Source organism: Scardinius erythrophthalmus, assembly GCF_964197995.2.
Source record: "Scardinius erythrophthalmus genome assembly, chromosome: 23".
NCBI lineage: Eukaryota > Metazoa > Chordata > Actinopteri > Cypriniformes > Leuciscidae > Scardinius > Scardinius erythrophthalmus.
In genome coordinates, this window is record NC_138243.1 from 15,201,539 (window position 1) to 15,213,860 (window position 12,322).

Consider the following 12,322-nt stretch of genomic DNA (forward strand, 5'->3'; position numbering starts at 1 on the left):
AGATGGTGTCAATGTAAGTTTGCCTGGGATTTGATGTTTTTTTTTTTTTTATCCTCTTTCAGAGATGTTTTATTCATTCCGCTCAGTGTCAAGAGATGGTTATTGCTCTAAAAATGGTCAAATCAAAGCCATCAGCAAAATGTAATTTATTGTATCCTCAATGCTAGATTAATGACTTCTATTGGTAGGTATTGGATGTGGTAGATATGGTAGTAGGTAGATATGGTAGGTATAGATGGATATTTGTGTGGAGATAGATAGATGGATGGATGGATACAAATTTTGTAGCTGAACTTTAATGAAAATTAAATGCTGATATTATATATGAATGTGAACTGAGGGTTGAACACACTCAGGTTCATGTTGTATATTGTTCAAACTCCATTTGTTAAAGCCACAAGGTCTCAGAAAAGTCTCTTTCCTACAGGATTTTTTATAATCTTAATGCAATCAGTGTTCTTCCTGCCTTTTCATAAAGTGTGTGTGTGTGTGTGTGTGCGTTACAGAAAGCGTGGGCAGGGCCAGAGCTGCATGTTCAATTTTCAGCATAATGCTGCTGCAAGAACTAGTGCGCAGGGCCTAGTTAATATTCAGTCCATCCTGACCCATTTGAGGACGTCTGGTACTTCCAGAGTTGTCATGCCTCAGTTCAGTGCTGTAGGCTTCTTTTCAGCTCTCTAAATAGCAGCATGTCACTGGCTGCTCTGCCAGTACAATGAAACCAGGCCAGCTCTCCTCCTCCTTCTCTCCACTTTCATTATTGCCATTAAGGTAGCCAATTTGCATGGCCAGTGGTTTGGCTGACCTCTAGTGGAGACCGGCTCTGCTGTTCTGGCTTTCATTTTTTTTTTTGGTCTGTTTCCACACTTGGCTATATTAGAAAATTCCCTTGTTTGACGAGGAGGTCACTTTTCCAGTCCGTTTTTTTTTTTTTTTTTTTTTCTACCCACTGCTGGCAGGGGAGGATTTATCCAATCTCCTGGCTATTGACTGGACAAGAATTAGCCAGTTGGAAGACTTTCAGCTTGCACTAAATTCAGTTATTGATTTCTTCTGCAAAACAAAATATCCTCTGATCTGCTAATGCAGTCAAGTCAGGAATATTTAATGATGAAAAAGCTTTCAATATTTCATGCAGTCACATGGCTCTAGCTCTTAAATCTGATTGGACCAGCCATGTTATAAGTTGCACGGTGATGCACATATTATGTTTTGCCGCATTAACACCATGCCGTAGATTCTAAATGACAATCTGAGACGTTCTGCTCATAGCTGTTCACATCCTCTGACTCAGAATTATAAATGTGTTGTGACAACACTATACAATACTACAAAGTAATGTAAATGCATTATTGTTATTATATAGTTATTCAACTCCACTACATTAAATTGTACTTGCACAATTAAGACCATTATTAAACAAAAATATTACCAATTAACTAACTATATTTTATTGACGAATCTACTGCCATTTCGAGCATTTCCAGATGGCGTTACATCGATCAGGTGGTACAATTTAGAAAATTAAGTTTTTACAAGTTCTAATAACAGGTTTAAGGGCATCAGTGCTTTTAATGAAAATCTCATAAATATGGCAATTCTGACCCTTTGTCCTAAATACACATATTAAGTTTTGCCATGTGACTCGCTTGATACCTCAAACCATTCAACTTGTTTAGGTGTGCTATTACGTGTCTAAAGTGGGAGTGGGAGTGGGGGTGGGGGTAGGGGTGGGATTGGGAGGGTGTTGGTATTGGCACATTTTCCCAATACAAATACATTTTTCCAATACATTGTTGTCTTCCAACCCCACTTAACGGTGATAATGCACTCCATGTCTTATTGCTTCATTACAGTTGTCTTTAAATTCTACATGCATTCTTCCATTCTCACCTCTCACTGCAGACATCTTTTTCAGTACGTACAGCCGGTCTCCTTTCTTTCTGACTGGAGGGCGGGAGGAAATCGGGTGGAGAGGCTGCGATATGTACCCAGATGGCTTCTCGCTGTGGCTGTAGGCCGACTCCCAAGTGCCACACTCTTTAATCTCCCTCAGCTGTGAAGCCGGGATATCTAAATTAGAGAGGAGAGGAGAGAAGAGCTGCCATTCTCCATGCTTCAGGTTGTTTATTTGCCGTGACTGGGCTGCGGAGGTAGAACAAATGGAGAGCCCAGGGAGAGGCTTAGGACTGCGACTCCGCTAAGAGCCTTTTAAGAGAAGGGTCATTAACGCCAGTCCTCGGCTACACCAGCTCGAACGGCCCGCCACGTGAAGGAACGGACACGGGCGGGAGAGGATAGGCTGAGGCAAATGCATCATTATTTACCCTAGTGGATTTGTAAACAGAAAACCGGCCCCAGAGCGTCAACGGCCCCTTTATTCCAACCTCTATTCATTACGAGCAAAACCTCGTTGCCGCTCGCCGTTCAGTGGGTGAGGACGACCTCTGCCCGTATCATCCGCTGTTTGTGCCGAGCCGGGCTGTTGTTTACGGAAAGCGTGGTCTGTTTACGGGAGTATGCTAATGAGGTCATAGCCTCTAGGTCTTGAGATCAGAGAGGCTCAGCGTGGAGCAGGAGCCCGAGGCGTCCGCCTCACGGGGAGCTGAAGGGAGAGAGTGTCTAACATGACAGTAATGCTGAAAACAATTTTTATAAGGCCGTGTTTATGACATGCTCGGTGGCAGAAAGGCTGTTTGCTGTCGAGACGGTTGGAGTACGTATCGTATGAGATGCTACAATCAAAGTCAGCGAGACGGCTGGGGTGGGGGTTGCTTTCTTTTATTCCGAAATGAGAATTATTAGGGTAATCTTAGTAACTTTGTTTTTGTTCTATACCATTAAGCAAATCCTAATTGCCAATTACCTTGATTTATAATCTAAAATGCTCCTCAAGAGTTCATTTAATGGTGCATTGGTAATTGAACATGGTAATTGCTTTCTTTTCAGGTTGTGTTCGGGACATTTTGACCTGGAGAAAATTTTCTTTTTCCCCAAAATACTAGTAAATGTTATCGCATTGGACTGAAACTTTCGCATTGGACTTTGTTCACAAAGGGTATAACTACTTCTCAAAATGTTTTTTTGACAATTTTCGTTACACTTCGTACAAAATAGAAGTTTTTCTTCCTGGTGAAACATTAAAGTAGACAAGTGTGATCAACAGTGCAATTTTTTTTCATATTTTATTTAATATTTCCAAAAGTATTCAAAAAGAAGGCTTTTTTTACTCAAAAAATGAGATGCCTACTCTCAGATAAATGAGGCCTATGATTAATCAGATGCAAATAGAAATATAAAACCAGTCCTATTTGAAAGAAAACAAGTTGACAAAAAGATTGAATCCAATATTGGGTGATAATATGGCATAACAAGTGATTTATAAGCAATTTTTTATAGTACGGTCATTTTTGACAGGAAACACCACAAGTGTTATAGGGTTTTGGACACAACCGAACAGAGGTGTCTCTTTGGTTTGGCACATTTGTCTTGGTTAAACACCTAGAAATAGGAAATCATAGTAGATTCTGGTGGATTCGTTCATTTATTTAGAAGGTTATGTTACACACAGATGAATAATTATGCCTAATGTCTTTTTAGAGCAAACTGAAATCTCTCAAACTGCCAAAATGAACTGAACTTGCCAAGTTCTTTGAATTTCAAGTGAACCCCTTAAAATGATGTTGCCATCATTAAATACAGAAACAAAACTAACAAAAATACTCCCGTATGATTATAGTTTGAGGCTGGTTTCATCTTTCTATATACACGTCTCTCTTTGCAGTTTTTACGACTTGAAAGTGGATGTCTCACTTACAGATTCTAACAAGGTCACAGTTGTCAACAAGTGGCAAGGCCGCAGAGTGATATACTGTGGCCTAAAGCAAACAACATTTCTCATCCTACTGGAATGCTTAGTGTACGAGCGGCCCAGGAAATCTGGACGCCCATCTTTGGGTCGAGATCCAAGGTGCTCCGAGCTCTGTCACAGGCCAACTCATTCTGCTGATATACGACTGGCTCAAAAACAACCTTCAAGCTGTAAGGTATCCAACTATTTCTCTCTCTCAGTGCCTCTTTTCACTCTTTTAGTGAATTGTCTAGGTTTAAAAATGCATTTGGGGAAATTTGCCATTCTTTTCCCTGTCTAAACGAAAGGAATAAAAATGGAAGTCTTTACTGATTACTATGCTGTCAATAGATTTTTTTCATCACGATTAATTGCACGCTTTTGATTTTAATCGTGATTCATCACACTTATCATGAAATAAAGTATACACCATTTATTTTGTTTAACACTAGTCATCATTTGCTATATCCAGCAAAGTAAACCATCAGATTCAACGCTGATTTGCTTTATCCAGCCGAGAAAAGTAGATTGCATATCATCTGGCTATACAGCGATGTGATGTTTTGATGTTCCGTTCAGTCTGTATTTCACACTACACGAGGTCTTGTGCACTTCAGAATCGTGTTTTTATATATATATATATATATATATATATATATATATATATATATATATATATATATATATATATATATATATATATATATATATATAAAGATGATCAGCGAGCATACACAGAAGCTCAACCAAACCTGCTTGACGTGCGAGAACAAACCTCACCGGTTCTTGTTGAAGCTCAGACGTGAACCTCATTGGTTCTCACACGTCAAGCGAACATGCTTGAGCTTCGATTACCACAACTGATGTGTGAGTTGATTGCTTATATGTGAATAAAAGCCTAAATTCAATCTGTTCATCATATAAAGTGATCGAGTGATCGAAAATTTTGGACTAAACTGCTCAATTCATATGGATTCGTTTTATAATCTCTCTATGAAATTTTTGAAGTGTCAAAGTGGTGTCAAAGTTGCGTAGCTGTCAATAGATGCGACATATATATATATATATATATATATATATATATGTATGTATGTGTGTGTGTGTGTGTGTGTGTGTGTGTGTGTGTATATATATATATATATATATATATATATATATATATATATATATATATATATATATATATATATATATATATATACAGTACCACTCAAAAGTTTGGAAACATTACTATTTTTAATGTTTTTGAAAGAAGTCTCTTATGCTCATCAAGCCTGCAGTTAAAAAAAAAAACAAAAAAAACAGTAATATTATGAAATATTATTACAATTTAAAATAATGGTTCTCTTTTTTAATATATTTTGAAATGTAATTTATTTTTGTGATGCAAAGCTGAATTTTCATCAGCAAGTACTCCAGTCTTTAGTGTCTTATGATCCTTCAGAAATCATAATATGATGATTTGATACTCAGTTATTATCAATGATGGAAACAGTTGTGCTGTTTAATATATTTTTTTGGAATACTTTTTTCAGGATTCATTGATGAGTAAAACGTTAACAGCATTTATTCATAAAAACAGCATTTATTCAAAATAAAAACATTTCTAACAATATAAATCGTTACCATCACCTTTTATCAATTTAACGCATCCTTGTTGAATTAAAGTACTAATTTCTTTAAAAAAAAAAAGTTTTTGTTCCCAAACTTTTGAATGGTAGTGTATATTGTTTCAAAAGATTTCTATTCTAAATAAATACAGTTCTTTTTAACTTTTTATTCATCAAATAATCCTGAAAAAAGTATCTCAGGTTATAAAAAAAATATTAAGCAGCACAACTGTTTAGAACATTGATCATAAATCAGCATATTAGAATGATTTCTGAAGGATCATAAGACACCAAAGACTGGAGTACTTGCTGATGAAAATTCAGCTTTGCATCACAAAAATAAATGACATTTTAAAGTATATAAAAAAAGAGAACCATTATTTTAAATTGTAATATTTCATAATATTACTGTTTTTGTTTTGTTTTGTTTTTACTGCAGGCTTGATGAGCATAAGAGACTTCTTTCAAAAACATTAAAAATAGTAATGTTTCCAAACTTTGGACTGGTACTGTATATATACTGTATATATATATTTTTTTTATAAATGTAACCTGTAATTTCTATCTGACATGTATTTATCAAAGCAATGCAATTAGTAAAAAAGTCCATGGAGGACCTGCATACTTTGGCACACACCTGAACATAGAATCTCAACAGTTGTTTCCCTGCCCAGGTACGTCCCTCTCCCCAGGTCCTAATTAGTTTTAACGGAAAGCCATTATGCCATGGCAGTGCAGACGCACTTGCAGGTGGCTGGAATCACACACTAATTGAAAAACAGTAATTAAAACCCCAGGTAGCTGGCCTCTGTGTTCACCAAGAAAGCCAGGGTGATACAAAAAGTTGTGAAGTTGACAGGAAGACTGTCACAAGTTGCTTCGTGAAAAAGAAACCTGTGCCTGAAAGCCTCACTTTTATAACCAGTCTGATATTACTTTGTGTAATTGGCCTCAGCTCAGGAAACCCGGCTGTTTCCAGGGAAAGGGATCAGATGGAGGACGAAGTGGTAACTTCGAGATTGATGGAAGCCAGACAGGCACTGGACTCTACGGAATGAGAAAGTGTCAGTCAGCCAGTTTATTGGTAGTCATTATTGAAAAGTGAGTCGCTCTTCTGCGCTGATTTACAGTTGACAACAGCACATCAGCTCCAGTCACATCCTGTCTAGCAGGGTATCAGCTGTTCTGCGAATTCACGGCTTTTGCAGTTAATGTTTCACGTCTCTCGTGGTTGAAGTGATGAGATCTGGACCATCTGATCACATTTTGCTGTCTTTAGTTGCGTGATGTCAATGGCAGACACGGTTCTCACGTGGCTGTGCTGTCAAGCATCTAAAGTCTCTAAACCTCAGGGACTGGGCCCTAAATTCACAGCCCATATGGTGTGAACGAAGTAAATAATTTGCTCAGTGGAGTGAAAAAGTATCATCGGAGCAATCTGTTATTAAAGTGTGAGCACAGGGTTGAACAGCTATTTTCACCTTTCAGAACTATTTGGAGCTATTGAACAAAACATGAAGTGCTTATTCCACATCTGACATTATAATTGCTAGAGCCAGAGGTTGAACTATAACAATGAACAACACACTGTGAAGTGATGCGATGACTGGTTCTCTCAGATCGTTCATTGGTGGCCGGAGCAATCACAGCCAATCGAATTCTGCTCCTTAGACTCTAAAACTGTGTTCAGAGGCTGCATTTACAGAAACATGCTGTATACAGGTTCTACAGTAAGCATTTGTTCATTTTCCAGTAATAATGCTGTGAAACTACAGAAATTTGTTAGTGTATTATGCAGTTAAATGTTAAAATAACTCCAATATCATACACTAGAGTTGTGTGGGGCGGGAGTAAATTAAGCAAGATCTGCTGTGACATTACAATCTTGTTGCATTGTGGTCTTTGGGTCTGCATGACGTGTAGAAAACAAGGGCTCGAGGGTATAAACTTCCCTCGCCCACTTGACGAAGTTGAACTCACTTCAAAATGGCGATGGGGATTCCCCCGAGGGGAAGTGCTTAGGAAGGTTCCCGAGTGTATTTCGAGTTTTCAACAGAGCATACTTCGGCTACGTACAAAATCACATACTATCTGAGTAAATACTGGACGTACTATTCTTTAGCTTCAGATGCAGCCTTTTAAATGACTGTATCCCATAGTGAAAAGCGTTGAAACTGACCTTCCATTTCCTCTGTGATAAATGAATCACTATTGTACAAGATTCTGTTCTCCTTCCTTAATGGCTGATCAAAAACTATTGTAATGATGATAACTCTCTTAAACAGTTAGCACTATGCTAAGCTAGTAGACTAACTTCTGATTGAAAGATAACTGACACATGCATAAAGGAAAGGAATGTTTAAGGAATTCATTTGATCTTTGATAATATAATGTGATGGGTAATTTAAAAGTTATTACTTATCATATTGTCATGATTAAGAATAATACATCAGTGACTTTCTAACATTTCTAATCTGGCACGCCACACCCATAAAAAGTTGTATCAGCAAATTAAATGGCTTGTTGAGTTATGAGTATAGGATCTTGCATCGCATCTAAGGGAATATTATTTTTTTCGAATACTGTTTGAACAATTTATTAATTTTGCATCATTTTACATACCATTTTATTTTATAAGCAGTATTTTATGAATATTTCTGGAGCTAAAAATAAAAGATTTACCTGAAATATCTGAACTTTTTAATCTTTTATTTTTGGCAAAACGTTAAATATTTTTATATTTATTAATAACAATGAATTATAATCAAAATAACATTATTATTATTATTATACATAATAATAATGATGATTAATTAATTATAATTAAAGTAACTCACCAGAAACACATTTTTAATCTTTTATTTTTGACACTCAAATATTTACCAAACATAAAATGGCAAAAATATAAGATTTACCTGAAATACCCCATATAACTTTTTAATCTTTTATTTTTGGCACAGGCACAGTTATTTCACACAGGCACAGTCATTTATTTTTGTAGCAAAATGGGTCCAGTATTTTTTTTGTCCTGCCCCTGTGGTGATCTCATTTATCTACGAGTGAAAGATGTTTTTAATAAAAGTCCTACTGGTTTCCTGAACTCTCTCGCACCGTTTGAGTTCCCGGTTCCCGTTCTGCGAAGTGCTCCGAGCAATAATGCTACCCTTGTCAGGTGATTTACGGAGACCGCTTCCAGAAAGCAGGATTAAGTAAGGACACATATTCAGCTGCCGGACACAGATAGCAGCCTCTGCTGTGTTTATGGATTCTGCTTAAGCAGTGGCTCAGGAATAGTCAGAGACTCTCAGCTTCACAAGTGCACAAACACAGCACTGAAGTGTAAGCCATCATGTCCTGCTGAGTTACACAGAAATAAAAGGCCTCTGTGCGCCACAGATTACAGAATTCAATACTAGTCGGGAAGTGTTATGGAAAGGGATGAGAAGTGTAAGGAGTTTAACGATTCTGGTTTCAATTCAGATTCCTAACTGATCTGGTTTGTTAATGATTACATTAATGATTCTTTTATAACTTTTGGGAAAGAAATATATGGGAAGGACATTGACAAGGTCAAATCTTACCTGACCCATAACAAGCACCTTTGTTGGTCTAACCTAGTACAGACACGTTGGTTCAGTGACGTTAAATATTATTTTTAATTATTATTAATAAATTATAATTAAGGTAACTCACCAGACACAAGTTGTTTATCTTTTATATTTGGCACTAGGATAGTCACAAAATACTGCTTACTTTGTAAAAATTAAATGTGAAATCATGCACTGTACAATGGTACACAGTATTACCAAGAGCTTTTCAAAAAATGTGTTTTAAAAGGCCCTTTTCACAAGATGTAAAATGAGTCTCTGATGTCCCCAGAGTGTGCATGTGAAGTTTTAGCTCAAAATACCCCACAGATATTTTTATATAGCATGTTAAAATTGTCAATTTTTGAGGGTGAGCAAAAACGCACCGTTTTGTGTCTGTTCCTTTAAATGCAAATGAGCTGCTGCTCCCAGCACAGAGGGCGGAGCTTCAAGAGCTTGCACTCACACAGACATGCACTGAACATTTCGAAAAGTTTTAGCCTTTTATGTTCAAACTGGATTCAGACAATGATGGAGAGACTCAAGAAGAAGTGACAACATGTAGAATGCAACAGAACATTTCTGAATGATTAGTTGATGAATTTATGAAGCTGATGTGGAGTTATCTTCTAGTCACTGTTTAGCATACTCTGTCTTGATCATCTATAAATCGCATTCAGGGGCGGGGTTTATGTAAATTTTAGGGTTGGTGATGTCACTAACCCTGGAGGAATGTCATGTAGTCCCTACCAGCTGTTTATTGTAGTCCTTAAAAAGCAATTTCTTTAAAAGCAAATATCTCCCTTTGCTTTGAACTTTGAGCGTTGTAACTTTGCAGATGTTGTTTATGCTCAAACAGCAACATTACACACTAACTAAAGTTAAAAAAGTGAAATCATAATCAACCATCCCTTTAAAAAATTCCATTGTAAGGAATTTAATGATTCTGATTACATTTCAGATTCATATGAACAACTCTAGTGATTCCATTAAATATTATTTTAGTACTTTTGATTTTGAAGATGAAATGTACAGAAAGGACACTGAAATTTGAAACTTATTTTACATATAATGTCAGTTCTCAGTTTCAGACAGATTTGATCTCCAGAACTGACGGGAAGGATCACTTTACTATCAATTAACATCAACATCCCCTATCAACAGTCTCCGTTCCCCATTGACTGTGATGGCAACATTTTAAACTTTCGATTCAGCTTCTGTTCAGGTCAATGACTTTTGATTATATGACTACACGTTGAAGAAGAATTGATTTTGGAGATGGTTGGCTGGCAGGTGGTCTCTTGACTAAACATCTAACTACTTTTATTGTTCCATATGCCAGGTGGTACTTGTGCCTGCACCCAGAACATTCATACTAATTTGGCTCAGATTTTGGAGTGGGTAATGGTTAGACCCTTGTGTGGTGACTGCAAATGCGCATGTGGAAACCAGCATCCGCACCTGCTACGATTCCCACCCAGTACTGTTCTCCCAACACATTCAAAACTGATTAACCATATTATGATGAATCCACATCCTTATCCATGGCAAACATTTCCCAGATTTTCCAAGCTGCGGTGTAATTTGATTTCCTGAGGCAGTTGGAAGAAAGTTAGAATGCACATGAGGGTAAACCACAGGTGTCATGAGCCTTAAAACATTTTCACTTAACCATTTTACAAAAATGCCATATCCTTTTTCAGAGGTCTGAAGGACTGTGAAGTCAAACAGAAAGACATTGGCTGGAAGGAGCGAATGGCCCAGTTCTCAGTGGTTCTGTCACCCGAGCAGTAAATGTGGACCCCGCTCCGCCTGGGGGGCCTTTAGCCGTATCTGCGCCTGCACGGACCGGGGTGGCCACGCTTTTCCCCTTAGCCACTGTGGAAAATGCACATTTTAATTGAGTCCCTGCTGAGTCTCGGGAAAGATATTCAGACTCTCTTGCTTTAACAGATGGTGCACTATTTTTACCCCCACCTGCTGTTACACTCGGTGGGGAGAAAGGCTGCTGCTTAATGGTCTCCCATGGGCTTCCTTTCTCTGACACGGTCCATGGCAGGTTTGAGCACACCTGGAGGGAGAGGCTTCAGTAGCAACGCAGCCCGCTCAGTAACCCAGAAAAGAGAACATGAATCTCAGAGTGCGCTTTAATTGTTCGAGAAAATTGTCGACAGTCAGCAGAAGACCTGGTTGTTGTACTTGTTGTGGCGGTGACGTCGACCAAACCCGTGCGCCCATTGACTCAGAATGGAGACAGGGTTGAGAACGGATTTTATGAAAGCTGAGCGGTGCATGTTCGGAGTGCTGTGCTGGAACTTACTTGACAGCTTAGCTTCAAGAAGTGGATTAGATTTTTGCAATTTGATTCCTTCGAACTTTTTCGTCTCCTTTTAAAGCTTTTAAAGGGATGATTATGTTGGAAAAGTCTAATGCTGCTTCCATCAGCTTTCATCAGATTTCACCCATTTGTAGGTTTTTTCTTATTTTATTTCTGTCCCTTCATGCTTTGTAAGGCATCTCTTAAAATATGCGCACAGCTTGGAGGCCAGAAAATGACATAAGTGGTATTTTTATTAATTTCTATTCATTCACGCTGCATGCACAAGCAGTGTGTAAGTGAAGAGCAGTATGACTGTAAGAACACATGACTTTATACTGAAATACATTGCTATAAATCTTTAAGCAACTGTCATTAAATCTAAAATTGGAGTTGCTTTGAGAAGTAACACAAACTTGATCATCATGAACTATTTTTAAGAAAAATATTGCTTCATCATCATAATACTGCATACAAATAAATTATGATAAAAAAAGACTGGAGAAAATACTGCAGAAAATGTAGCTTTGCCATCACATAAATAAATTAAGTTTTAAATGTATATTGAAATAAAACAGCGTAAAAAAAACTTTAATCATTGAATTATTTCACAATATTACTGTTTTTACCTGACTTTTGACCCCAAACTTTTGAACGGTAATGTTTGAGTATATCTTATAGTCTAAAGCAGGGGTGTCCAAACTCAGTCCTGGAGGGCCACTGTCCTGCAGAGTTTAGCTCTAGCCTGCCTCAACACACCTTCCTGGAAGTTTCTAGAATGCCTAGTAAGACCTTGATTATCTGGTTCAGGTGTGTTTAATTGGGGTTGGAGCTCAACTCTGCAGGACAGTGGCCCTCCAGGAGCAGGATTGGACATCCCTGGTCATACTGTTTTACAAAATTGAAATCTTTCCAAATACCCCCTGAAACCTGTGCCTCAAGTGCCTCCAGGGCTGAA